Source organism: Mauremys mutica, chromosome 3 (genome assembly GCF_020497125.1).
Source record: "Mauremys mutica isolate MM-2020 ecotype Southern chromosome 3, ASM2049712v1, whole genome shotgun sequence".
NCBI classification, from domain to species: Eukaryota; Metazoa; Chordata; order Testudines; family Geoemydidae; genus Mauremys; species Mauremys mutica.
The window spans coordinates 20,605,349-20,632,115 of record NC_059074.1 but is presented as its reverse complement, the minus strand read 5'-3'; the positions used below and the strand labels follow the sequence as shown (position 1 = coordinate 20,632,115).

At 40.4% G+C, this 26,767-nt stretch overlaps 1 protein-coding gene across 2 annotated transcripts in view; it reads left to right on the top strand.

The window, feature by feature from the left end:
- The window catches only part of KLHL29 (kelch like family member 29), a 544,343-nt gene that overhangs the window by 56,238 nt on the left and 461,338 nt on the right, over positions 1 to 26,767 (top strand). For both annotated transcript variants that reach the window (XM_045008743.1, XM_045008742.1), the window contains exon 2: positions 25,730 to 25,831. The gene's annotated coding sequence lies outside the window, so the exon portion shown is untranslated. The remainder of the gene's footprint in view (positions 1 to 25,729; positions 25,832 to 26,767) is intronic.

The following is a 26,767-nucleotide window of genomic DNA, read 5'->3' as shown; positions in this document are numbered from 1 at the left end:
TGCTCTGAAGAAGGTGAGGTTGTTGACCTTAAAAACGATAGAGGCCGTTTTTAATATTGAAAGGCTGCACATTCTAATGGATTGAGCCAGGGAATGAGAAACACTAGCTCATGAGTGCTACTCCTATATTGCCTTGGGATAATTCGTTTTGTCCTCTGTCTCAGTCTATAGCTGTAAAATGGGGGTGGTGATAATCTCTTTCAGCAGAGCGTAGTGAGGAATTGGATGTGACTGAATTCCGCTCCCACTGAGGTCAGTAGAAAATTTAGCCACTGACTTCAATGTTTGGGGCCCTTTACCAAAGCATTCTGAAGGTACTGACGCTTTCTGGGGGTGAGGAAGATCCCCCGACATGTACCCAGAGCTGTGCAGGGGTCAGCCCCGCCCACACATCTCCTCTGGGGGCCCATGCAAGCTATGTGGGCTGAGTCAAGAGAAGTATTCCAGGGAGAAGCCAGTCCCCTAGGCCAGCAAAACTAAAGCTGGCAGAGCAGACACAGACCAAAGCAGCTGTAGCAGGTTCTGCAGCAGGAACCAACAGGTGTCACCAACTGCTTGTCACGGTGCTCATTCTGGTCATTCCCTCTCCAGCCCTCTTGCTCACCTCATTGTCACTGCACCTGGGTTTCATGCCCTGTCCCTTTCACCACCTTACCCCCTTCATCCCCCTCTCCTCTTTGTCCCTTCTCCCTTCCTTTGTCTTTCTGGTTAGCTAACTCCATCTGACCCCTTCCCAGTCCCCCAAATAAACTCAAAACTGACCAACCACAATAAAAATGACACTGTGACATTTCCTGCCATCACTCTGTGTGTGTGTGTGTGTGTGAGAGAGAGAGAGAGAGAGAGAGAGAGAGAGAAAGAGACCCTTACTCTTATCTGTCTTGTCTATTTAGATTAAAGGCTTTTCCAGGCAGGCACTGTCTACTACTCTGTTTGTACAGTGCCTAGCACAACAAGCCCTGACCTTGGTTGGTCCTGAAACACTATCCTAATAAGCATAATAAATAATATTAAATTCAGAGTGCTATGATCACTTCAAGGCTGTTCCTTTTTGGTATTGTTTGGCACTTCCCCTCTTAGACCTCTCCTAATTATTTAAAAGGGAGTAAATAGCTTGTCTTTCTCGTAAATGCTGCATTCAGTTAGAGGATTGCTTATCTTCATCCAGATATTCCAAGCTGAGAGCATTCCAGAATGGTCCTTAAAATTTCACATCCGTCTCAAGTGCGGCTGACATAACAAGAAAGTCCACTGGCAAAGTAGAGGCTTAATCTAGAGCAGTGTTGCTTGCGGCTTTTTTGTTGTCTGTCACTCAATGCTCATGTAGACTGCCGTAAAATTGCAGGTGCTGTTAAGGACTATCATTAGCTGATGGTATCTTTAAAAAGTTGAAGTTTTGGACTACTTACCTCCCTTTGCTCCCCTAGGGGTACAATGAGTGTGACTATCATAAAACATACGGCCAAAAAAAAAAAAGTGTTCCATCACCAGAACTCTGAGTTACAATTATTGCATTGCACTGAAGGGAAGCACTTGTTAATTTCCTTTTTGAGAGATTTTGAAATTGTGCTGCCACAGTTGGTCTGGGTCTTTCTAATTTAATGTCTGGACTTTTTTTTTTAAACAGGAAACTATTCTTTCCTCCAGCTATATTCAGTGCGCCATTCCTAGAATTTTATAGAGGAAAGGAGAATATTTAGGTCACATGAAGTATGCTGAAGGAAAGCTTGTTTTAGATGTACTCTAATTTCATAGCAACAGTTATAAAAGGGGGAAAGTAGTCACCTCTTACGGTACTATTGACAAGTGGCTCGGCTAAGAGATTAATTTAAATATCTGAAATGCTGTGGAGTGCTGCATTATGTTGTGAGTGACCCAGCACAGACATTTTGTGAAATTGTTTATGGGAAAAATGAAGTTTGTTGGGTTCGCCCTTTATGTCTAGGGATGCAGAAGGGAGAGGGAGTGACACTTCTTGGGGTGCCAGAACTAGGAGTTACTTTGTTACCCTCCTGTCTTCAGCAAGAAGAAGAATTGCTGGTGCTTCACAGGGTGTCATCTCCCTAACACTGTTGGTTTGCTAATCACCCAGTCTCTACAGGGCTCTGCCAGCCCTTACTTTGCCTTGGAGATGATCAATAAGTGTACCCCAGCCCTCAAGTCCCTTTGAAAGTGTCGCTCTGTAATATCCAGCCTCTGTCACTGGACACTCACAGAAATTACCAAGTTTGCTATCCCCAAGGGAACAGTATACACACAGCTTGACGGGTGTCAGGATCGGGTCCTTTACAACAACACAGCACTGAGATTTATTTATGGTAGAAACAGTCATAAATCTATTATCAAAGGCTAAGATTTAAGGAAATAGTGATTAGGGGTAACAAGTGGAAACAGAAATGATTACATAGAAAAAGAAAAGTATAACATGCTTTTTAGAAATTAAATTTAATTTAGCAATCTAACCTTTTTGTCTAAATAAGTTTATCTCACCCCAAAGCCTTTTTCAGTATTTTCAACCAAACCCTGGTTGAGATTCTGTGCAGCATCAAAGGGTGTCATTTTGCCTTCCCTCATATTCACCAAGTCAGTGTGTCCAGTCATCCTTCTCCCCTCCTCCCCTCACCATCCCTGCCGTTCCCCAGCTCAGAGACAGCACAACCCTGTTGTGGTTCAGTTGCTGGTATCTTGCCTCACTGTTGATTTACCATCCCCTATTGACTTCATATGTAAATAGGGCTTCCATCATGTTGACTTAATCTACATGGTCAAAAGAAAGAGAGGTGAATCAACATCCTTTGTCTAACCTAAAATCCGTTTGTCAGCTCTGCATTGGATGCTGACTTCAACTCTGCAAACGTCATCCATATTATGAGAATCAATATTAAATGAGCTTTTATTAGAGACCTCACATGATATAATTTATGGATAAATACTGTGAAAGCAGAATGCTAGGTGTAGTGAGCTTGTCAGGCCTATTGGGAGTTGATGTTACACAACAGTGAAACCTTTGTCGGTTGGCACCAGTGGGCCTCTGTGTGGCAGGGTGTCAGTAACGTTGGGAGCTCTTGACTTGACTTTAATGATTTGACGAAGGGGGAAGAAAAATAACTAACAAAGCAAAGCAAACATCATAGATCATTCAAATTCAAAATGTATGTGGTCTGTCCTAAGAGTGATCTCTGTGTGGGTCTTTAACATTTAACACACTGTGATCTACCAAACATGTAATTTTTTCATGTATTCTTAATTTTACTGTGAAATTAAAATAAATAAAATAAATATATAATTCTATCTCTTTCATTCTATCGTTATGATGTATCTAGGTTTAAAGAACTGACCTACTTCAGTGATTTTTGATAAGGGGTGCGAGAACATAGTTTGAGAACCAAAGGGGTACAGGCTGCAGTAAAGGTTAAGAACCACTGGTGTAACGTTCTGCGATTTACGCGCAAAAAAGCGCTATATGTGCAGAGTATTTATTGCTAAAAAACAGGTTGCCGCTGAAAGACAGTGGAATGACTCTGCAGAAACAGGTTCAATCGGGAAGGGTTTTTTTTCAGATGCTGGTGTTTATACCAATAAAAGTAAAATAAATCATCATCAGAAAGTTAAAAACTCGTCAGGTTAAGCTTCCCATTCTGTCTCCCAAGCACTGCTCATAGAATAGCCCTTCACCTCTGCAAGCTAAGTTGAAGTGAACCTTGTCCACCAAGTACCAGCTAGTTTCCCAGCATTTTCTCCCAGTCTCCTACAGTGGCTCTGTTAGGTAATTGTTCTGCTCTTCCATTTGTTTGCAGCAGTTGCAGGTAACAACCATAAACAAAGATAGGCGAGTCACAAAGTAGATTTTCCTCTGGGGGGATGATTGTTTGTAGTGTAAAAACCACAGATGCATAATCAAAGTTTTTTTTTTCTTAATTTTGCATTAATATCCTCGAGGATTACAATGGTGTAAGCACGCTGTTAGATCCGCAGGCATATGAAGCAGTTTTAATAATTCATCCCGATTCCCCCCCCCTTAGCACATAGATGCAACTAAAGTAATGTGGTGATGGGCTGACTTTTTGTAACCAAAAGCCTTGGATTGGAATTCTTTTTTGCAGAACAAAAAACAGGGCTCTGATTGTTTGCATTTCTTTGTACTTACTGGGAACACTGAAGAACAAGTTGTTGTGGGACTGAAAGATGAATGGGTTTAAACAAGTTTTCAGTAATGCAAGTCGGGGGGGGGAAACCTGGAAACAAAATGTAACTGTTTTTCACATATGGAAAATGGTCTAATCAGGAAAAAGATTGCTGCAGAAACAAGGTTGTTTGAAAATAGAGCATTTATGTCATTGTATAACAATACACAGTTGTGGCTTACCTTTCTGTTCGAGTGGTGTACAGTGATGGGACTGTAAATGTCACTCTGTGCTAAATGTATGCAAACCAAATTCTGTGAAGCAATGATTTAAAATAACAACAGTCTTTCATCTTTGGAAAAACCAACAAATATTATAAAATCTAAATTGTCTGGCAGAAGTTGCTTATCTTCAGATCCTGACAGCATTCAGCATCTGAAATGTATTAAATGTGCTCAGTTTTAGCTTTCGAGCCTAAATTTAGTGAGCTGCTCAGAAGGAAATCCTTGGACCAGATTGTGTAAATTGTAAAAATGGGTCCCTCTGTCGTCATAAATAAACTGTTTTATCAACTTTTGATCTATTTATAGCCAATGATTTTTATCAAGTAAAGAACCCAACCCAGGCTTTGTCTGTCCTTTTAAGAATTAATTGTGAACTGCAATACTGAATCATTTGGGAGGGAGCGCAGTCTTATAGTTAAAGCTAGGAAATGGGAACTGAGACTTCAGCGCCCAGAGCCTTCAATGAATGCTGCACAAACAGAGCCCCGGTAGAGCTCCATAGGGGTGCAGGGAACCAGTCACACAGAGCTCATTGTAGGATTGAGGCCCTAGTTTCCAGTTTAGGATTTTTCTGCTAAAAATGTGTGTTTAGATGTAGGTCTGGCATCCTAGTTATCTGTTGAAAAGACCACTAGGGCAAGATTAGATCAAGCATACCAGTGCAGGTTTGTATTTAACATTGCTTTTCTTTCTCCCACAATATCACTCTGTCTTGTTTCAAATATCCCTAAACCATGGGACATCTATTGCTTCCCTTGGAAGGCTATTTCATGGTCCTGGATAATAGAGCTCACTGGCAGGAAATCATTCCTGATACTTGGCCTACATTTTTCTGGTCATATGGATCTTCCATTTAGTCAGAGTTTTACCATATTCACTGCTGTCTACTCTTTCTCTCTTGCTTATATTGATGTAGAGAAACATGAAAGTTATATAAAAACTATATATTTTTTAAAAAAGGCAAATGCACGAATACATCTGGAACCAACAAGACTTGTGCCAAACCTTATCAAATTTAATGATTTTTAAAATTTCTCCCCTTTTTCTTGCGTTCAGTATGTAGCTTAAATCACAAACTTTTGGGGGCAATGACTGAGTCTTCCTTAATATTTGTAAATTCATAAAGTGCCATGTTCAAAATAGCACTAGATTATTACAGTGGAGTCACCAGATGGTGCTGTCACACATAGTTTTAAAAGTCCTTTTTCTTAGTGTTTGAGCATTCTTCAGTCCATGAAGAAATGCTGCATTGTCAGTTTTAATATGGAGTTTATTTTTAGAAGAGTGGTTACAAGCAGTAATAATAGTTTTCTCCCTACCTTGATCTCTCTAACGAGAAACAATTCTTGGGACAGAGTTGTTCCATGGGAGTTGCACATTGGTGTTGAGTTAGGATTCCTGGAAGAAGAGAATGCCCTGCATGTTGTTTGACCACCTCCTCTCAAGGACTAGTTTATATAGTTTAAATAAAACAAGTTACATTAAGAAAAGTGAATATCACTGACCTCTCTTCCAATGCAAAATCAGCACAGAATCATAGAAATATAGGGCTGGAAAATACCTTAAGAGGTCATCTAGTCCAGTCCCTTGCACTGATGCAGGACCAAGTATACCTAGACCATCCCTGACAGGTGTTTGTCTAGCCTACTCTTTAAAAACCTTCAGTGACTGGGATTGCACAAGCTACTTTGGAAGCCTATTCCAATGCTTAACTATCCTCATACTTATGTTAGATGTTAGAAAAAACTTTCTAAATGTCCCTTCCTGCAGATTAAGTCCAATACTTCTTGTCGTACCTTCAGTGGACATGGAAAACAATTGCCTTCTTTGTAACAACCCTTACTGTATTTGAAGACTGTATTCAGGTCCCTCCTCAGTCTTCTTTTCTCAAGACTAAACAATGCCCTGTTTTGTTTTGTTTTTTAACATTTCTTCGTAGGTCAGGGTTTCTAAACTTTTTATCATTTTTGTTGCTCTCTTCTAGACTCTACCCAGTTTGCCCACATCTTTCTTAAAATGTGGTGACCAGAACTAGATACAGTACTCCTGCTGAGGCCTTGCCAGTGTTGAGTAGAGAAGGACAATTACCACCTGTCTTACATATAACATTCCTGTTAACACACCCCAGAATGATATTGGTCTTTTTTTCAACTGCATCAAATTATTCACTCATATTCAATTTGTTATCCACTACCACCCCCAGATCCTTTTCAGTGGTACTACTGCATAGCCAGTTATTACCCATTTTGTAGTTTTGCATTTGATTTTTTTTTCTTCCTAAGTCTAGTACTTTGCATTTGTCTTTATTTAATTGTTAATTTCAGACCAATTCTCCAATTTTCCAAGATTGTTTTGAATTCTCATCCTGTCCTCCAAAGTTCTTGCAACTCCTCCTAGCTTGGTGTCATCCACAAATTTTATAAACATACTCCCCATTCCATTTTACAAATCATTAATGGAAATATTGAATACTACTAGACCCACGACTGACCCCTGTGGGAACCCACTACATTTGTTCCCCAAATAATGACAGCATACTCTTTGAGTATGGTGACAGGTTTCAGAGAGGGTAGCCATGTTGTTCATTCAGCCAGTTATGCACCCACCTTATAGTAATTTCATCTAGACCCCATTTCTCTAGTTAGCTTATGTCACGTGGGGCTGTATCAAAAGCCTTACTAAAATCAAGATATATCACATCAGTTGCTTCCCCCCCATCCACTAGGCAAAGAAGGAAATATGGCATGCTTTGTTCTTAATTTCATGCTGACTATTCTTTATAGTCCTCTTATCCTCTAGGTGCTTACAAAGTGATTGTTTAATAATTTGTTCCACTTTCTTTCCAGGTATCAAAGTTAGGCTGACTGGTCTGTGATTCCCCGGGTTCTCTTTGTCCCCCTTTTTAAATATAGGCACTATGTTTGCCCTTCACCAGTCTTCTGGGTTCTTACCCATCCTCCAGGTGTTCTCAAAGATAATTGCTAATGGTTCCGAGATTGCTTCAGTTAGTTCCTGAAGTACCCTAAGATGAATTTAATCAGGTCCTTTGACTTGAATACATGTAACTTACCTAAATATTCTTTCTTTAACCTGTTCTTTCCCTATTTTGGCTTACTTTCCTTCCCCTTTATCAGTAATGTTTATATTGTTAAGTGTCTCGTCACAATTTACCTTTTTAGTGAAGACCGAAGCAAAATAGGAATTAAACAATTCAGCATTCTTGATGTCATCCATTATTAGCTGTCCTTCCTCACTTAGCAGAGAACCTACACTTTCCTTTGTATTTCTCTTGCTCCTAATGTATTTATAGAACCTCTTCTCTACTGCTTTTTTGTCCCTTGTTAGGTTTAATTCATTTTGTGCATTAGCTTTTCTGATTTTGTCCCAACGTGCTTATGCTGTCCTTTTTGTATTCATCCTTAGCAATTTGTCTCTGTTTCCTTTTTTTTTAATAGAATTCCTTTTTGATTTTCAGGTAATTAAAGAGCTCCTCATGGAGCCATATTGGCGTCTTACTATTCTTCCTATGTTTCTTGTGCATCGGAATTGTTTACAGTTGTGCTTTTCATATTGTCTCCTTCACCACTCCATGCCATATTCCTCAGCATATCCATTAGTGGAATCCAACTAAAGCAAGTCGACAATTTTACCTATCTCAGCAGCAACATCTCCAGTGATTGATCTCTTGACAAAGAGATCATGAACAGGATACAGAAAGCTTCTCAGTCACTAGGAAAGCTATGCAACAAACTCCTGAAATCCCACAACATAGCTCTGTCAACAAAAATAAAAACTTTACAATGCTTTTGTGCTCACATCTCTTCTCTATGGCTGTGGGACCTGGACACCATACAAATGGCATATCAATCAGCTAGAGACCTTAAATATGTGGGCTCTGCGTGCCATTATGGGGATCTGCTGGCAAGACAAAATTACCAACGTGGAGGTTCTCCAAAAGCATTGAGGCCATGCTGATAAAAGCCCAACTATGCTGGGTTGGATACATCATTAGGCTGCCTGAACATCAACTCCCCAGAAAAATTTTCTGTGGAGACTTGACACAAGGATGTTGGAATCAAAGTCGTCCCAGAAATCGCTACAAGGACAGCACCAAGAAAAGCATACATTTTGGTGCAATAAAACCAGGTGATCTCAAGAAGGCTGTGTCAAATAGATCAGCATGGTGACACACAACACTCAGAGCCTTCCAAATATTTGAAGAGGATGGAAATAATTGATTAGCTGAAAGGGAAAATCTTCATACCACTACTATAGCTACCAAGATGCTCACCAATAACTTTGTCTGCCTGATCTGCTCACAAGCATGCGTGTCATGCTTTGGACTTCAGAGTCACTCTCACTCCATAATCCACAAAAAGAGAGAGCATGAAAATGTCATTCTTGAACTGACGGACTATGTGAAGATTGTCTTCTTGAGAAACTGGGCAGTTCTCCTGAGCTCCTTTATCCCTTAGGTTTTCTTCCCATGGGACCTTGCCTACAAGTTCTCTAAGTTTGTTAAAGTCTAAGTTTTGGAAATCCATTGTTCTTATTCTGCTGCTCTCACTCCTTCCTTTCCTTAGAACCAGGAAATCTATCATTTCACGATCACTTTCACCCAAATTGCCTTCCACATTCAGATTCACAACCAATTCCTCAAACAACCCCCCCACATTTCCAAGCTCATGATCAGAACAGCCTCACCACATGCCAGGACATGCCGACTCAAAGCAGCACCAGAGCCTGTGGAAACAACAGATGCAAACTCTCTAGACATAGTTTCACTTCTATAATGATTAATTCATCCCATAACACACCTTTCAAGATCCCTAGATCCTACACATTCCTATCACAACATTGATGCACTGGATGAGGTACATCACGATGCCCCCAAAACAACTATGTGGTTGAAACCAGACTGGCGCTACTCTTTCGAATGAACTCACACAGAAAAATGATAAAAGACAAAAACACTCTATCACCCACAGGCGAACACTTTTCAGTCCTCATCCTCAAAGGAAACCTGTGCAACATCTTCAAAAGACAAGCTTGGGAACTTAAATTCATAACTCTGCTGGATACTGGAAACCATGGTCTTTACAGAGGCACTAGTTTTATGGCTCATTACAACAACTTGTAACATATCCTGCTGCCTACTAAACCTTCTTTGTCCTACAGTGGCAGAGGCATTCATTTCCTTTTTCATTTTAAGTGGTTTCACGTACCCTGTGTGAACCTCTTATGCTTAATAATTTGTCCCATCTTGTTTTTAGCTTGGATACTCTAGTTTCCTTCTCCAGACCTGAGGAAGAGCTCTTGGAAGCTTAAAAGCTTGTCCCTTCCACCAACACAAGTTGGTCCAATAAAAGGTATCTTACTTACTTGGTCTCATAGACTTTAAGGTCAGAAGGGACCATTAATTATATTTGTCCATTTCTTTTATCACCTGTGTGTTTTTTCTTGTTGCAGCCATTGTTCTAATTTTCCAGAAACCTACTTTCCTGGTTTGTTTTGCCTTTAGTCGGGAACGTGGGTGGCCCTATCAGAATTGAAAACTCCCACCAACATAGCTTTCAGGATCAGTGCTGCACCCAAGCATTCCCACTCTATCAAGGTGCAATCCACAGGAAAGATATTCCTTGGACTTTACTGCTTTTAAATGTTAAATAATTTCTCTGCTTTCTTAGTATTACACAGTCAGTTAACTCTCTGCTCCTTAGCCAAGCTATATGTATCTACTTTTAAAAAAAGTTGTAATGATAAATCAGTTCATCCCCTTAATCATTTATGTTGTTTTTCTCTACTTCTTCTCTAACTTTTTTGGAGGGAAAAACAAGTGCTGCCAGTGTATACAATAGTGGACTGTCCCTTCGTAGCACAGTGATAAAATGTCTCTGCATCTGAAATCCTAAATCACATTGGCTTGCAGCCATATAGTGTTGTATGCTGATCTCTAATTGACTATCCACTAACTCCTCTAGGTCTCTTGGTGGTATAATGTTCCAGGGTTTCTGTCTCCCATGGAATGCCTGTATACTTGTGTGTACATAGTCATTTCTTATTATTACTTTGCAATTGTGTTCTAACTGGCACACAAATGCTATTCCTAGAGTCTCCTTATAGTTTAATATATCATGTAGCTAGACCAAAAAAATCCTCCCAAAACAAAACAAAACCCAAACCGTGTACACATATGCATCAGAGGGTGCATCTACACTGCACTCGTCTTTCGGTAGTGTGTAGAGTACATACCCATATAGCTCCCCTAGCAAGGGTATAACTAGCAGTATAGACTGGGAGGCATGCTTAGGCGAATACAGTAAAGACATGCCTAAATGGTGTGGGTATGTATTTGAGTACATTCCCATCATGACCATCTATTTGCCAAGCTGTTGCCACCATGTCTACACCACCACAGGGAAAGGCTTCAGCAGAGAGGAAAGGCTGTGGCCAGGGGAAGCAGCAGAGAAAGGCTCGGCCTTTTCCCCGCTGCCTCTCCTTTGCCAGAGCCTTTCACTGGCATGTGTAACTACGCACCATGGTGTGGACGTGGTGTGCTTTTCACTGCAGCATGCAGCTACACATTCACTAGATGCAGCTGGCAGTGGTATAGAGGTGTAGACGTGGCCTGAGGTTTTTCCCTGAGACTATATTAAGCAATGTTGTATAAATATACTCTTGAGGAAAGAAGAGAATTCTCCAGTGCTTTTCCTGTTGCTTCTTGTTACAGTGTGAGGGGGTTGGGGTTTTCTTGTTCCCTTTTTGAAGTGGGTTAAACTTAGGCATCCTTTTATCATCTCTGAAGAGGTGATGGGTGCTACCATTAAGATGCTACATTTCCTCCTTTACTAGTTGCAAAGCTGTGGAAAAGTGTAGGTTTGTCTCCTGGGTCTCATCAACTCATTTAAAGTAGCCAGTTCATATTGTGTATTTGGACGACTGGCATTTCTGCTCTGTGAGATACTGGTTAGGTTAGGCTTGTACTTTTGAGAGCGCTTTAAGTCTTAAATAGTCTTAAATATAGAGCTGTAGAAGACCCAATCTAAGTTGAACAAAAAAGCATAATTATTTATTATTATAAGAAATGAACAGAAGATAGACGTTTCAGTGCTGGGTGAGGTAGCAAATACTTTGCCTCATGCAAACTCTGTTATTAAGGAAATTTTATTTAAGAATATATTTTTATAAAGTTCACCGGGGCATGTTCAGTTAGCTACTTGGCTAGGGTTGAAATGGTTTAAATCAATGGTGCAGTTATTCATACAGTAGAAACTAAAATGATGCTCCCCCACTAATCTACTTTCTTGAGAGGAAAAAGTATCTTAAATTCAATTCCCTGCTCTGTTACAGACTTCCTGTGTGACCTGGGGCAAGTCACTTAGCCTCTTTCTTCCTCAGGTTCCAGTCTGTAAAATGGTGATAATAGCATAAGTACATTAAAGATTGTGAAGTGCTTTTGTGATCTAATAATGAAAAATGCAGTGTAAGAGCTGAGTATTATTATTATTAAATAAAACAATCCCAGAGGCCTGATCCAAGGCCCATTATGAGCTTCAGATTAGGTTCCGGGGGCATGTCTATGCTGAGGGGGGAAAAGGAAAAAAGCACAGCGAGTCTCAGAACCTGGATCAACTGACTTAGGCTGGCGGGGCTCCTGCTACAGGGCGAAATATAGCACTGGACACCTTCCCATTCGGGCTGGACCTCCAGTTCTGAAACCTGGGGAAGAGGATGAGTCTCAGCCTGAGCTCCAGCCCAACCGTGAAAGTCTAAACTGTGGTTTTGAACCCCGTAGTGAGAACCCGGGCTCTGATGCTGGCTTCCGCAGGTTTTTTTCTGTTTATTCTGCAGTGTAGATATACCCTATGAGACTACACACAACAAGATGAGTAAATAAGAAGTAAAGAAAGATTTTTTTTCTAATACTGAATGTAAACAGTATTAGTGACTTATTTTAATCTCAAAGCCTTTACGATATTAACTCTAACAGAATTGACTTGATGTGTCATCTTGAATAAATAATGATAAAATATAAACAAACTTTCAGTACATCACCTGCAGAGCAATTGGGTCTGCAATATTCTAATGGGTGTATACATCCTCATTTGAGATTTTCCATGGAGTTTAAAGTGAAGAGGTAGAAAGTTTACACTCCTGTGATGAGTGCTACCTTTTTTTAATACAACTGCATATATTAAATAATGGATTTACATCATAGCAAACTAAATGCTGCAAACCTGAATATTGTTTTCCAAATTCTTTCTTCCACTGTGTCTCTGTATTACAGTTCTCTCTGGGCTTAGCCCTTTCATCATATAACCAACAAGTCAGATCCCAGTTCAGCAAAGCACTTAAAACATGTTTAAGTCTAATTGAATTTAGTGGAACTTAAATTAATGTTTACATGCTTGCTGAACTGGGGCCTCAGTTTGCAACTGTTAAAAAAAAAAAAAGTGTTGAGGAGGGTGTTGAAATCTAGATTTCCTTATCCCTCCAAACCACTACTAACTTCCAACTTGCATATCTTGCACTGTGCAAGCCAGCTGGGGTCTAGTAGATTCATAACATGCTATCCCTCTGGAGATCAGAGTGCAAGATTCTAATTAGGTCCTTCAGGTCCTCAGCTGGGAGTGCTGTGGAGTTACTACACTTTACTCCTGGGGGAAGAAGAGTCTTTTCAAAGCTTTGCAGTGATACTTCTGGACAAGTCAGGATTAGCACTAACTGGCTCCGAAGGGAGTTTTGCTCAGTCCTCCTTGTCAAGAAGACATGGAGTCTTCAGGGTGGAGAAATGAAGGAGTCTTGAGGCTCAGAAGTCCATAGAGGAAGAACAACAAAGCATTCTATGTAAGTGTGAGTTCTACATTCATTGTAAAAGAAATGTCGTGCTAATTAACCATCTTCACTAACTGAAAATCCCAGTCCACAATAACCATCAGATCATAAAATGGCTTAAGGAAAATTATTTCTTCTAATTCTACAGAAGCTGTAAAGTGCATGATCAGGCAGAATAAATACCTTCAGAATAACTAGGTGTACAAAAACATTCCCATAGAATTTTATTTGTCCTCTTTAGGTGTCATGCAGATATAGGTACAGATGAATTTTTTACAGCATATTTGAGGGTTTTTTGCTGCCAAGGTAAATTCCTCCTTAATACACTTGACTCCCAGTCCCTGAATAGATGCAGTTACTGTGACAATTCTGAATCAGATTTGTAAGCACCTTTTTCATACTACATTTACCTCTGAAACCTCAGGTTATGAGACTTAGAAAATACGGCCTTGAGTTGACTAAATTAACTTTTCCTGATCCAAGAGATTAAATGTTGCTGTAATTTTTTAAGTAGAACCTGTTTAAATAGAATTCGCCATCAAAGAAAATGGTGTGAAGTTGAGCAAATAGGATTTAGGGAAAGAGTTCTCCTGGGGAAAGTGATTAGTTAATACTTAAGTAATCTCTGTCATCCCCACTGCACTTCCAAACCTGCAACAACACAAATGAGACTTGGATCAAGGTGATACTCGAGTCCTTTATTGGATAAATATCAAAAATAGTAGATTATTTGTTTTTATTTTGGCCTAAGAAGAAGTATAGACTCTTGTGATTCCTTTAATAAAACTCAGAGTAGGTCATAATCCCCAGCACTGTCTCCTTTAACTAGTTTTATTCTCAGTTTCCAGAGTTTTAATTACAGTGGTTGCTCCCATTAGGTGGTCTTGTTTCATGGCAGGATGTTAGACAGCATTCTCACTCTCAGTCATTTATGTGGACTGCGGGTATGTCTGTCAAATCATAATGAGCAATGAAAGAATGAAGAATGTTAATTTAACTGATGCTGCTTTTGCTGTTAACAGTAAGTACCACCAGCTGCACCTCATAAACATTGCTGTTTGTCTGCCTGAGCCCTGCTATTCAGCGAGGCCTGGCTTGATTGATAGAGGCGGAATTAGAATGATGGGTTGCGCAGAGCAACTTTCCTGTAATGCTACTTCTGTGAGTGGTTTTTTTATTGTGAGAGACAGCTCCTAAATTTTAATTGCTTTTCGAACTTGCAAGTGCTGCTTGTGTCAAATGTTGATAATTGGTTTATGACAGAGGTATTCTAAATTAAGGAGAGGTCAGCACAGATAATTTGCATATTACCTACTAGAGGAGAAAAGGTTCTGTGGAAGTGACACTTTGCTACTAGGAGAACTTCACTCTTATGTGTAAAGTTTCCATTACGGATGCACGATTTCTTAAACAATGAGTCGTACTAGGAAAGGAATATCTTGAACAATAGCAGAGTGCAAAGTCTATAATTAGTGAAGTTACTGAACAATGTACAACTTTATGAAGAGTTTGTTTCCAGCACATTCAAGATAACCTGCAAAATAAAGCTGGATGCTTCTGTAAATCTATCAGTCTTCGTATGTGTTAGGCAAAATATACACTTTGCTTCTGCTGAATGCTTCATCATTATATTGGCCAATATCAAGCAAAGAACATAACACTGGCCACTTGTGCTCTGGTGCCACCCTCACCTTGTGAATCTCTCCTTCCTTTCTTCCTTTGGCAGCCATGGGGCCTGTGTTATGGTTGCCCCTATGGTATGTCATCCTTTCCAGTGCTTCTCTCCTTGGCCTTGATCTTTTCCTAACGTGTTTTTATTTTTAGCACGACCCTTTGTTTGTATATTCTTCCCCCTTCTCACTTTTTAGACCCGTTCAGACACCCTTAGTTTGATTATGTTTGTTTGCATTTTACTCCGTGTGCATGTGCATAAAGCATTTAAGGAGTGGGAAGGGAAAGTAAAATTAAAATTTTAAACTTTCTCAGTAACATTATATTATCTTCCACTCTCTTCTAATACCCAAACTCTGCATGCTTAACTATTAAAAGGGACAATAATCTATCACAAATCAAAGTGCCATCAAACACTTGATTGGGCCACCATTAGGGAAAAAAAAAGCCATTAATGTTTCCCAACACCCTACTTAGGTATGGAAGCACATAGCCTTCTCTAGTTCTTTTGCTTTCTGTGCATTGTTAGTGAAGAAACTGAAGAAGACAGTGATGGAGTGCTGTGATCGGAGTATACCTCCTTCCTTAGAGGTTTTTAAGGTCAGGCTTGACAAAGCCCTGGCTGGGATGATTTAGTTGGGTTTGGTCCTGCTTTGAGCAGGGGGTTGGACTAGATGACCTCCTGAGGTCCCTTCCAACCCTGAGATTCTATGATTCTATACAAACCCCAGAGTGAGCCAGGTGAGGAAGGTGTTAATAATTTGGCCTTCAAACAGAGGACTGCAGTTAGTTCCTCTCTGCAACACCTCTGAGAAATATCCAGCTTAAAATAAACAATCTTCCAAGTGGAGGAGATAAAAGGGAGGAAACAGGCTTTGGAAAGCTGGCTGTCTTGACAAGTGGAATACAACCCTTCCAGGCTCAGAAGGACCTATCCTCACACGGACTGAGAACTACAGCTACAAGTAGAAGACTGAGTTTTGGTCTGTAATTTGGGTTAGGCATCAGAATGCTGGAGGAACCCATGCCCTGGTTGCATTTGTAGTCCCCCATTTGTGCCTGCTGGCTTGTTTGCAGGCAGATGCTAATCTGGGGGTTTCCCAGTGGTAGGGAAGGTTCATAGTAGGGTGTCTGGCTACTTCCTGAGTGGGACAGAGTATGCCGGTTTCCTTGATATAGGGGAAGGCCAGTAGACAACCAATTCATGGGATTTTGTTCATCTGAGTCGGTGTATGGACTGACCAATGGGCGAATAGTAGCAGCTGGCCAAGGCTTGTCTAAAGAAAGCGAAGGCCTAGTTATGTGACTTTGGAGACTAACCTCAGCCTACACTTGGCTTGGAACACTGATCCTTATTCAAATGGATTTAACTTGTGAATTTAAAAAAGCACCGCTTTCTTCTCAGCTTCCCCCTGGAGGGATCTCTGTCATTTATTTGTCTGTAGCCTGCTGAGCCTCCCACTGAGGGCACCTGCATGCTTGCCTAGAAGCCACAAGCCAGGATCAGAACTCAGGAATTCTTGGCTCCCAATCCAGTGCTCTGACTGTGCCTCTTACATGTGTCATTACATTGAGCATCACCCTTCTCTGCCTTCCTCTTCAGGTGTTTATCTATTTTCTTTCTGGTGTTGATCTCACATTTGCCACCAGTAGAGCTATGATAACAAACGTGCCCTAGTAACTGGATTAGATTTTCTGTCTTTAAAATGGGGTGAGGGAGGAAGAGAATTAGTTTTCTAAACTTCTGATCACACATGTGAGGTAATTATTAACTTCAGGCGGGCTGCATTAAACAACAAATAAACAAACTCTTTATTTTCAACAACTCCATCACCGTTGTGCTCATTTTCATCAGGCAGGGCATTCCAGATAGACCATTTAATGTACTACTAACCATTATTTTCTCACCTAGTTTGCTCAGTATTGACAGATAATAGATGATCCCATTACAAATAAATTTGACACTGCATCCAGTGAAAATTGGAGTCTCTCATCATGATTTAAAATATGTGCTCCCTTGCTCAAATTGGGTATGAGACTCTACTTGCAGATAAAGTAGGCCAAATTGCTGGAAAGGCTGCTTCAGTGGCACACAGGTTAATTTAGATGTATTATGTCTTTATGTAACCCATAAGAGGATAACTTTTTAGCAAATGATTTGGGCTGATGTGCACTTGATCAGGGATCCTCATTTATAACTCATGGCCACACTACTAGTACAGCATAAAGTCACCCCTATAATCATGAAGATTAATTCTATAGCTTTAAAACTTAGATTGGGAGGAAAGATCCTGAGGTTCTTGTGATTTAAGGCACTGGATTGCGGACCCAAAATACCTGGATAATATTCTCACTGGCCCCTTGTGTGCGCATGGGCAAGTCACTTCAATCTCTTTCTACCTCAGTTCCCCATTTCTAATAATACTTCCTTTCATGCCCCGCCCCATCACTTTTTTAAAGACTATTCTCTGTGGGAAAGATACTGGCTCTTCCTATGTGTATGTACAGTACATAGCACAGTCTGGCCCCAATATTAGTTGGGGAATTGTAGGCACTACTACAATACAAATAATAAATAGTTGCTTTTGTTGGCGGGAGGGGAGTAATTCCCCTACAACTTTCCATATGAATTGCAATAACATCTTGGTCAAAATATAGCAAATAACCTACTGACACACACGTGACTTGATACAAATAGAGGAAGAAGTGAAATGATTCATGTGTAACCATGAGCATATGTCATCTTTTCTTTGTAATTCTTACCCCCCCACATCCTTTGCCATCTTTTGCTGTGCTATGTCTGTCTTTTGAGTGTAAGCTCCTTGGAGCATGGACCTGTCACCTTTATTTGCCTGTGTCACTTCAGTGGTTCATACTGCAACCCTCTGTGAAACGAAACAGCCCCACTGTGCAATACAGTGGAAAAAGGCTTTTTTGTTTGTTTGTTTTTGTATAGTCACTTTCATGCAAAAGTCCCCTGTCTGGGACACCCAACAGAGCTGGCGAGTGACTGTTCATGTGACCAGCCTGCACCATTAAATGCTCCATGGATCACTGTTTTGAGAGCTTCTGGTTTTAAATGACAAAAGAGGGACAGAGAGATTGAGTGAGGAGAAGTTCTGAACTGAGACTTTAAATGAGATGGAGTGTGTGACAAAGGAAGAATGTTCCCAAGTAGCTGGAGATGCAGAGGAGAAGGCTCTTGCGCCTGTAGTGGGATGAGTGTGTGGCATGATGGACAGGGATTAATGTTAGCTGAGCAGTGTGAGAGACATTCCATTAGGTAAGATGGAGTATGTTCATCTTAGTCTCAACTCATACACACATCAGTTTAGTGAATAACAAGCTTCTAATAAAACTTTACAGATAGGATGCAGAACCATGCCTGGGTCTATAACATTGGCCTTCCAACTTGTATTTGTCTAACACAAATTCCTGACTAACAAATCAATATTAGTGTAGACCTAAGAGGACTTTCTCCCTTCCATGTATCTGTATAAATCCAGCTAAACTTGGTGTGTGTGTGTGTGTGTGTGTGTGTGTGTGTGTGTGTGTGAAGGGAAATGTGTTAGTTCTACTGCTTACCTATTAGTGTCTCCCTAGATAAGATCAAAGGAGTGAGAACGGAGGTAAAAATGACATAACAGGACACAAGTTTGCTTTATACTTTGGCAAAACACATTAAAAGTGGCAGGGGTAAAGGTGGCTGTTTGAGGGTTGGCAGGCTATCTCAATGGCTTAAGCGAGTGATTTAACCCACCATGCATTATTACCCTTGTAGGTACACCCCCAGCCATTTGGTTGGCATTTCTGGGTTCAATCCTTAGGTTGTTGCTGGGTGCATTGAGAAGAGACTGGGAAGGCTCTGGAAGAGGACTGCCTCCTGTTCTCTACCCCCAATTCCATGCATGCACATCTGGACTATGATGAATTATAGTGACTGTTGGTGGGAGAGTTTTTATGATGCTGGGCCAGTGTGGTGCAGGAAAACAGGGGGAAAAAATCTATGGCACCACTGCTGCAACTCTTCTAAAAGATATATTGTGTGTGTGTGTGTGTGTGTGTCTGTGTGTATGCATTCCACAGCTTCACACAGTTCATTCCTCCACAAGTCTCAAATCCCACCCATCTTAAGTGCTGGAAGTAGCTAGAAGACTTTGGTTGCTGAAACAGCTCTTTGGTCACAAGGATTCCAGTTACCCTGCTCTAGGATGCAGCAGCTCTTCAATACTTCATCTTTTAAAACATGTTTTTCTTTCCTTTGTATTAAACACCCTCAGCTGCCCATGTCTGGATTTGTGGCCAATTCTACTTGTGTTTTTTGCCACATGCCTTTTTTTTTTTTAATGTGTTGTTTATTTTCATTTAGACTTCAGTTTAAATCTAGTGAAACCAGAACAAGCCCACAAAGTATAAGTTGACTGTGAAGACCACATAATAGTGGTGAAAGACAGATGTGTAGTGCTTCCTCAGCACCACATGGAAAGGCCGCAGACCCTGGGTTTATATAGCCTAAGTCACTTTTCATTTTTATTATTTTAAATTGAGCAGCTCAATTTTCATGGTATATCATCCTTAACTCAGTTGAATGACATCTATAGTACTCATGCAAACTAACAGTTTGCATCAAGAGAATAAATTCTTGCTGTGAACAAACTATTTTAGATTGTCATGGGATCCAGAACTCCCATCTGCTTGCTTGACTCTAAGGGGCCCGCCCCCCCCTCCCACACATAATCAGCTTCCTTCTCCTTCTTCACCCCCAAAGATTTTTTTTAAGGCAGGAAGAGCCGGTAGTCTGTTATATCTCTCTGGTGGCATCCCCCAAGGACAAGTCAGGGTGCTGGTGCTCTCTTAAAACATGATGGGGTTAGGGCTCTCATGAGTGCATGAGGCTGCTGCCGACAGCTAGTCCTGGCCTCTGACTGGCTAAAAGGGATACCATGTGAGACTTTCAGCTTAAGGCTCAAGCCCCAGGCAAAATAAGAGTAGGGGTCTTCCCCCACTCCAACCTTAGCTCCCCAAGTGGTCGAGTGAGAGCACACACAATGCATCTTGACATCCCTCTGTTTTAAATAAGTTGAAATTATTTTTGCCAACACTTCTGGGCACACAAGAGAAATTCAGCTAGTTAAGGAACAAGAAGAAATACCTGTTACTTCAGCCAGAATGTAATAGGCTGAAAGTAACAGGGATCTTATAGAAGTTACTCCTGTAGGTTTTGAAATCCTTTCTGCAGGAATCTTTTTAATCACCTATTTCAGGGTGCTGCCCAACACAGGCCACCCCACAGTGGGGCATCGCAGTCACCCCACCTCATGTTCCCTTCAAACTAATTGGCACTCACTCAGGCATTTCAAAATAATGTTCCCTCTCTTGGGGTCTGGCATATTAAGCTGTAAAATAAAATAATCAGTTTAGCCTTTCTAGGCACAAGCCGTTCTTCCCAAGTCCTGTTTAATGCACACTTCCTTCCCGTTTTGCAGCAGCAGGCCAAGCAGGTTTCTTCCTAGTTTCTGCTGCCCTTTGGCTCTTTGCTGAACCCAACATGGTTCCTTGTAGCTCTGTGATCAAAATCTTCCTGCCTGTGGTGCAGGGTTTCTCTACCGTCTTCCTTCGTAGGATAGGGTTTCATAGTGTGCTATCATCCTGGCTCTAATGCTGCAAAGCCTTCTTGCTCCCTTCAGGTCTCTGTATCCGTGTGAACACACAGCCCATCTTACAGAATTCATGGCCTGGCTACCTCCTCACATGACCCTTAATTATCTGACTCGGCACAGGCCAGAGCTTGGGGGAACAAATGGGTTTGTGCCAGTTTTGCTTGCTTACAGAGAAGGCCTGAAAAAAAGTTTCTCAAGGGCAAAAACAAACATTGTTTTATTTACAATGGACATTTTAGATATTTTCTATCTTGATAGACTTTGGAATACCAGTAAAACTTTTAACATCTCAAGAGACAGAGGCTGAAAGTTGAGCAAAGGGTTCTTTGTTCTTGTTGGTGACACCTGTAATTCCAATGTCTAACAGCCATTTTGGTGAGAAGGTCAATTTTGGTTAAGATACAGCTTCAGTTAAGAGATGAGAGAGCTCTCAATGTACTGTGTGTCTCCGAGACGCTCACCAAATCCTCAAGAAAGCCAACAGATCATAATGAAGCATGAAAAGTTTGCTGTGAATTTTTAAGGACATCCAGCTAGTGTAGCAAGCTGCATGTGTCCAACTTCAAAGAAACTTTATTGCAGAGGTGAACGATTTTGCTCAAAACACTGCCTGTTCATAGAAATAGACTTTCTAGTGTCTATTTGTTTTGCATCTGAATATCCTGTCTTTGAGCTCCACATATTGCAACATCAGTTTTCACTCAAAAAATTTTGGGAACATCTTAGATAATTTAGGACAACAAGAACTTCTCCTTTGCATCATGACAGTCATCTATATGCATTAGCTGCTAGAGGTAAACATTGTCTGGATAATGTAATGACCATTTACAATGGTCTAGAGTGGTCCAAGGTAAGAGAAGGTAATCACATCTCATGCTTTGGGGGCAGCCTCCTATGAGGTCTAACCTCAGGCTTCATCTCCATGTGCAGCACTGAACAAATGGCATATTAGAATTTTAACTTTCATTTAAAGCAGTAGTTCCCAAACTGGGGTTTGTGAACCCTTGGGGGTTTGCAAAATATATCAGGGGGTTCTCAGAAAAAATTCTGTAATGGCAGACAGATCCGTCCCTATGGACCCCAGGTGCGGGAGCCGGCAGCCCAAGCCCTGTGACTATAACTTCCTGGCAATAAATAAACTTCAGTTGGATCAGTACACTAAAACCAATATAACTGCACACCTAAAAGGACTTTGCACAATGTTCAGACAATACTTTCCAGCTATGTCAGGCAATAGTGACTGGATTCTCAACCCCTTTGATGATACCACTTTCTCGACGCAGATATTGAGCACTGAGGAAAAAGAGAAATTGATTGAGATCTCCTGTGATTACAAACTAAAAAGGAGTTTCAGAAGTCTGTCATTGATCAACTTTTGGCTGAGTTTAAGAAACGAGTACCCCCTGCTGGCAGAAAAAGCTACTATAGTTTTGTTACCGTTTTCAATAACATACTTATGCGAGAAAGTATTTTCCTCGTATGCACATCTGAATACCAAATACAGAAGCAGATTCAGTGCTGAAGCAGACCTGAAACTTTATCTTTCTCCAAAGGTTCCAGACTTCCAAGAGCTATGCAGATCAAAGCAAGTACATCCATCACACGCAGGAGATTTAAACTTCAAGACTCCTTATGAGAAATGGAAAGGGAGGTGGATATTTTTTGCTGTTTCTAAAATTAAATAGGCTGCTAGTGTTTTAAAAATTATTATGAAGAACAAGTTTAAGCTTTGTTGTAGTCGTGCGTTGTTTGCCTGAACTGCACAAGACCCGAATGCTTGTGAGAGGAATTCTTTATTTGAGTTGGCTTCTTAAATACCTTCATGCTATTTTACGTCTGGTACGCCTTGATGAAATATGGAGGAAGCTTAATCAAAGTGATATGAGCTACAAAAGTGAAATTTTGGAAGAGTGTTGCCGTTTTCATAATGTAATAAAATCAATAATGTAATGATAAATAATAATGTTATAATATAGTGTGTAATAAGTGTGTCATAAAAACCTCACATTATTTCCAGTATCGCTGCTTCTATAATTTATGCTCAGGTAAGTGAGAAAATCCCTGGAAATACTCATTTTTAGGAGAGTTTTTCGAGATTTGATATTTTCGTGAAAGGGGTTGGTAGGTTGTTAACGTTTGAGAACCAATGATTTAAAGCATCAAGTGTAGACCCCTTCAGGCAAGATACCAGATTAGATTGACCACTATTCCATTGTGAAATGGCCAGTCTTCTTTTCCTATAGAGCTGGGCACCCAGAAATAATCTGTGGTCCTTTTCTAATATTGATTGTGTGCACAACTTCTAGCAAAATGCCTCCCCCCCCCCAACCCTCTTTCCCAGTAAGTGCTTTGCTTGCAAAGGATCCTGGCGAGCTTTGTTGTAATACTTACTCATGGCGTTTGAGTCTGTGTAAAATAGCTTTGTTTATGATCTGATATTTTAATAGCATATTTCACTGTTTCCATTTAAACTTAGAAGTGACATCTTTGTTTTTCCCATTTAAGAGGCAGCATAATCCAGATGCCTGTCAAAGGAATTGTTGATATAGCATTTTATGAGCAATCCTTCTGTTTGAGTTTATTTTTGTTTTGTCAGAAATGTTTGCCAAGCTCTTGTGAACTCCCCGTGAATATTACTGAGGTAGGCTCCCTTCTTAAGAAATGATTATCCATGCCGGAATACAAATGGTACAGTCAGTCATAATTCTGGCCCATGACATTTTTTTAAAGCTATGGAATGCATTGGGGGGGGTTCATTTTTGTCTTCAGTGTACATTATCCAGTGTTGAGCATCTTTAAAATCACTTTCTATCTCACCATTGACTTACATACTGAGGTCTGTTTGCTCCAAAAGATGGAGATGATATCAGCCTACAACACTCAAAGTAATTGGGTATTTGAATGCTAAGCTACACTCCAGTCTCTGACATACAAAGATGCTCATTTTCTGCAGTGCCAAACAGTGGCATATCTATCTGGTATCTTATGTTCACAAGGTAGTTGATGTCTGAAATAATAACACATTAAAAAGGAAGTGATAACTATGGGATCGGGAGTTTAAAAAATCCTCTCCTCTCTAATTTGGCTCATACAGGACATGCATTTTGTTCTAATGGCTTAGAATTTTATGCTGAATCTGCAGTTGTTCCTTTTTTTTTTCCTTAATGCAATCTGCTGTTGAATCACAACTAAGTTTGATAAGATTAAAAAAATAAATCTTTTAGAAGTCCTTTTTTGGGATTTTTTTGCTGCTAGGTATGTAAATAGCAGCAAGTTTAAACACACCCTCTAATCCTGTTTTTGTGTTGCCCATATAACAATTTTGCCTGCTCTTTGGGACAGCGGGTGGTGGAAGTGGTGATCAAGCAAGGATTTGGGCATAAGCTCTTCTTTATAAACCATTTTCATGGTTGAGGATTACAGCTCCCTCTCCCCCCTTCAGACCGCCTCTGTCTAGCTGTCCCTGCCATTTTTCCATCTACATTTATATTTTCTAATCTCTGTCTGCATTAAGGAACAATGCTGCATCTAGCTGTACTTAGAGCACCACAGAAGTCAATTTGGCTCCGTATGGGTGTGAACCTAGTCCACCCGCATGGAGCCAGTTGCAGATTGGGACCTTTGCTGTTTGGGTATTTGAATAGTGCTTAGGACAATGGGGTTCTGATTCTGTATGGAGTCTCTGCATGCTAAACTAATACAACAACCTCTCCCAACATTTTGCTTTTGTTATTGCTGTTCTCTCTAATGGCACATCATGCAGTTGGGGCGGGGAGGGAGAGAGGCTTTATGAGTCCTTAGAATTGATCATCTCTTGCTTAAAACTGCATGTAGCGACATACTTCTCTTATAGATATTGTACTCAGAATTTGTGCCATTCTCATTAAACTCCATTAAAGGAGATATAGCCTGGCCCTGTGGATAAGGCATAAGAGTGGGGAGGCGTAAATGCTCTACATTTACCTGCCATGTGACCCCGGGTAAGTCACTTCACCTGTTTTGTGTTTCTGTTTCCCTTCCCACCCTGTGGCATATCTATTTGGATTGTAAACTCCTCAGGGCAGAGACTGTCTCTTAACGTGTGTTTGCACAGATTGTGTTTGAGACTTCTAGGTGGTGCCAGAGTAAAAATAATTGATGGTAATACTCAGTGAGGGGGCCATGAGTGCTCACATCTCACGAGATAGAGCACGGTGACTGTGGTGCAGCTTTTAGGTAGAGCCCCTGAATTGTTTTGTACTGATTCAGAACGTATCTAAAATGTAAGTCGTGTGTATCTGTCAGTACAAAGTGGGTAGGGGGAGAGAACGCTTAACTTGAGGTATCTGGAGGAAAGAACCACTGATTGCATTGTTCAAGGAAAGCTAGCTGTAAATTGGGAATTAATTTATAGTAACTCATTTATTTACCTGTCCAAGGATCTCTTGTCACTGTAAAAATTTTCCCCATACAGCCCAAAACTCAAAGTAAAAATGTGAAATCAATAGGTAGTGTTATATTCAGTTAAAATAATTGTATTGATTCCCAGATAATGGCAGCAGTTCATTCTTGCAGGGATACATGCTACTTCCTGTCATGAGGAATACTTTCACATATATTACATCTGAAAGGGGGGGAACATAGGCATAAAACTGCATTGTTATTATGAATAGTGACTTTACACTGGGCATTAACACTATATATATATTTATTTGAAATTGATCTTCTGGGATTATTTTTACTGCCTAGGTATGCTCTTTGCTAACAAAAAAACCTTGCTTCTATAATGTCATATAGCTTTTAAATTGTCTTGGTCTACTTTGTCTTGTGCATGTGCTTGTGTGCTCTCTTTTTTGTAGCAATTTATTAAAGAGAAGATTTCCACCACCACCCTGGTTTTTTTCTATCTTGATAAGAGGGTTAGCACCATGTTACCTTGGGTATTGGCCATTCTCTGTTAAACCCTAATAATCCACCAGGAACCTGGCTCTCATGGAGATTTTTGTCACCTCTGGGAGATTAAAGTTCTTCGTGCCGATCATGGTGACATTTAACTTCTCCGATTGTGGAGCTATTTTTCACTTGTGCTGTGCTCATTGAAAGGCTCTTCTTATTAAATATAGATTACTTCATCTTCAGATAGAAAATAGCCTTTTTTTTCTTCAACTCTTTCTAGGTTTCCCAGAAATCTCCTGCTAAATGCAAGAGTTTGCTGTCTTGCAGTTTACTTACTGTATTGCCAGAGATTGAATTTGACACAGATTCTGGAAACCACAAGGTAAGAGTACAATTACTTATTTTTTATAACCTAGAAAACAGTTTGTTTTCATGATAGCAAGTCCACCTATAAAATCTTTTCAGCTTTCTCCTTCATGACCTCTTGTCACCTAACAAATACAATTTGGGCCCTGTTTTATCTTTCAATGACTGCAGTAAATCTGTATCTGGGCAGATGCAACTGAATTGCTGCGTTACAATATAAGAAGTGGGGAAGTAGGGCAAAAACTGATTCTGCAAACGCTACCATGAGGAGTCATATTTCAGTTCAGTGGGATGACACAGAGAAGTGAGTACAGTGTTGGTACTAAGACTTCAGAATCAGGTGCTACATTATGTAACCTTTACAATAAGACGCTATAAACTGGGTGGACAAATTCTATGTCTTAATTTATATATGTGCATGCATACACTTTATTATATATTACACACAAATATGTTAAACGAACATTATTAAGGTTGCAAAGGTAAGTACTCAAAAGTGAAGAAACACCAGAATTAAGATTGTCTAAGTTTTTAAACAAAACAGACTAAAAAAATAGAAATTCCTTCATGTGGCATCCCATGTGGGTCATCAGCACAGCTGGAAGCTTTAGATCCACTGCACAGACCTCTGCTACTTGAGCTAAAGAAGTAAATAATAGCAGTAGTCGGTTATAATCTTCTATGTGGACAAGCACTAGCGGGAGATGAGATTTGCCAAAGAGTTTTACAAATACCTGCCGACAGCAGAGGAAAGATGGGACTCTGGAAGCTTGGGTTCCAATCCAAGGTGGGGGTGCTCTGTTGGACACCCTCTGCTGCCTGTTTCCCCGGAGTGTGACCCCTTTGCCCCTAACCAGACCCTGCCTAGTCATGTCTCTTTCCCACCCATCTCCTTCTTCCGGTGCTATTCTCTTTACCTAGACCAGCAGTTCTCAACCAGTGGTCTGAGGCC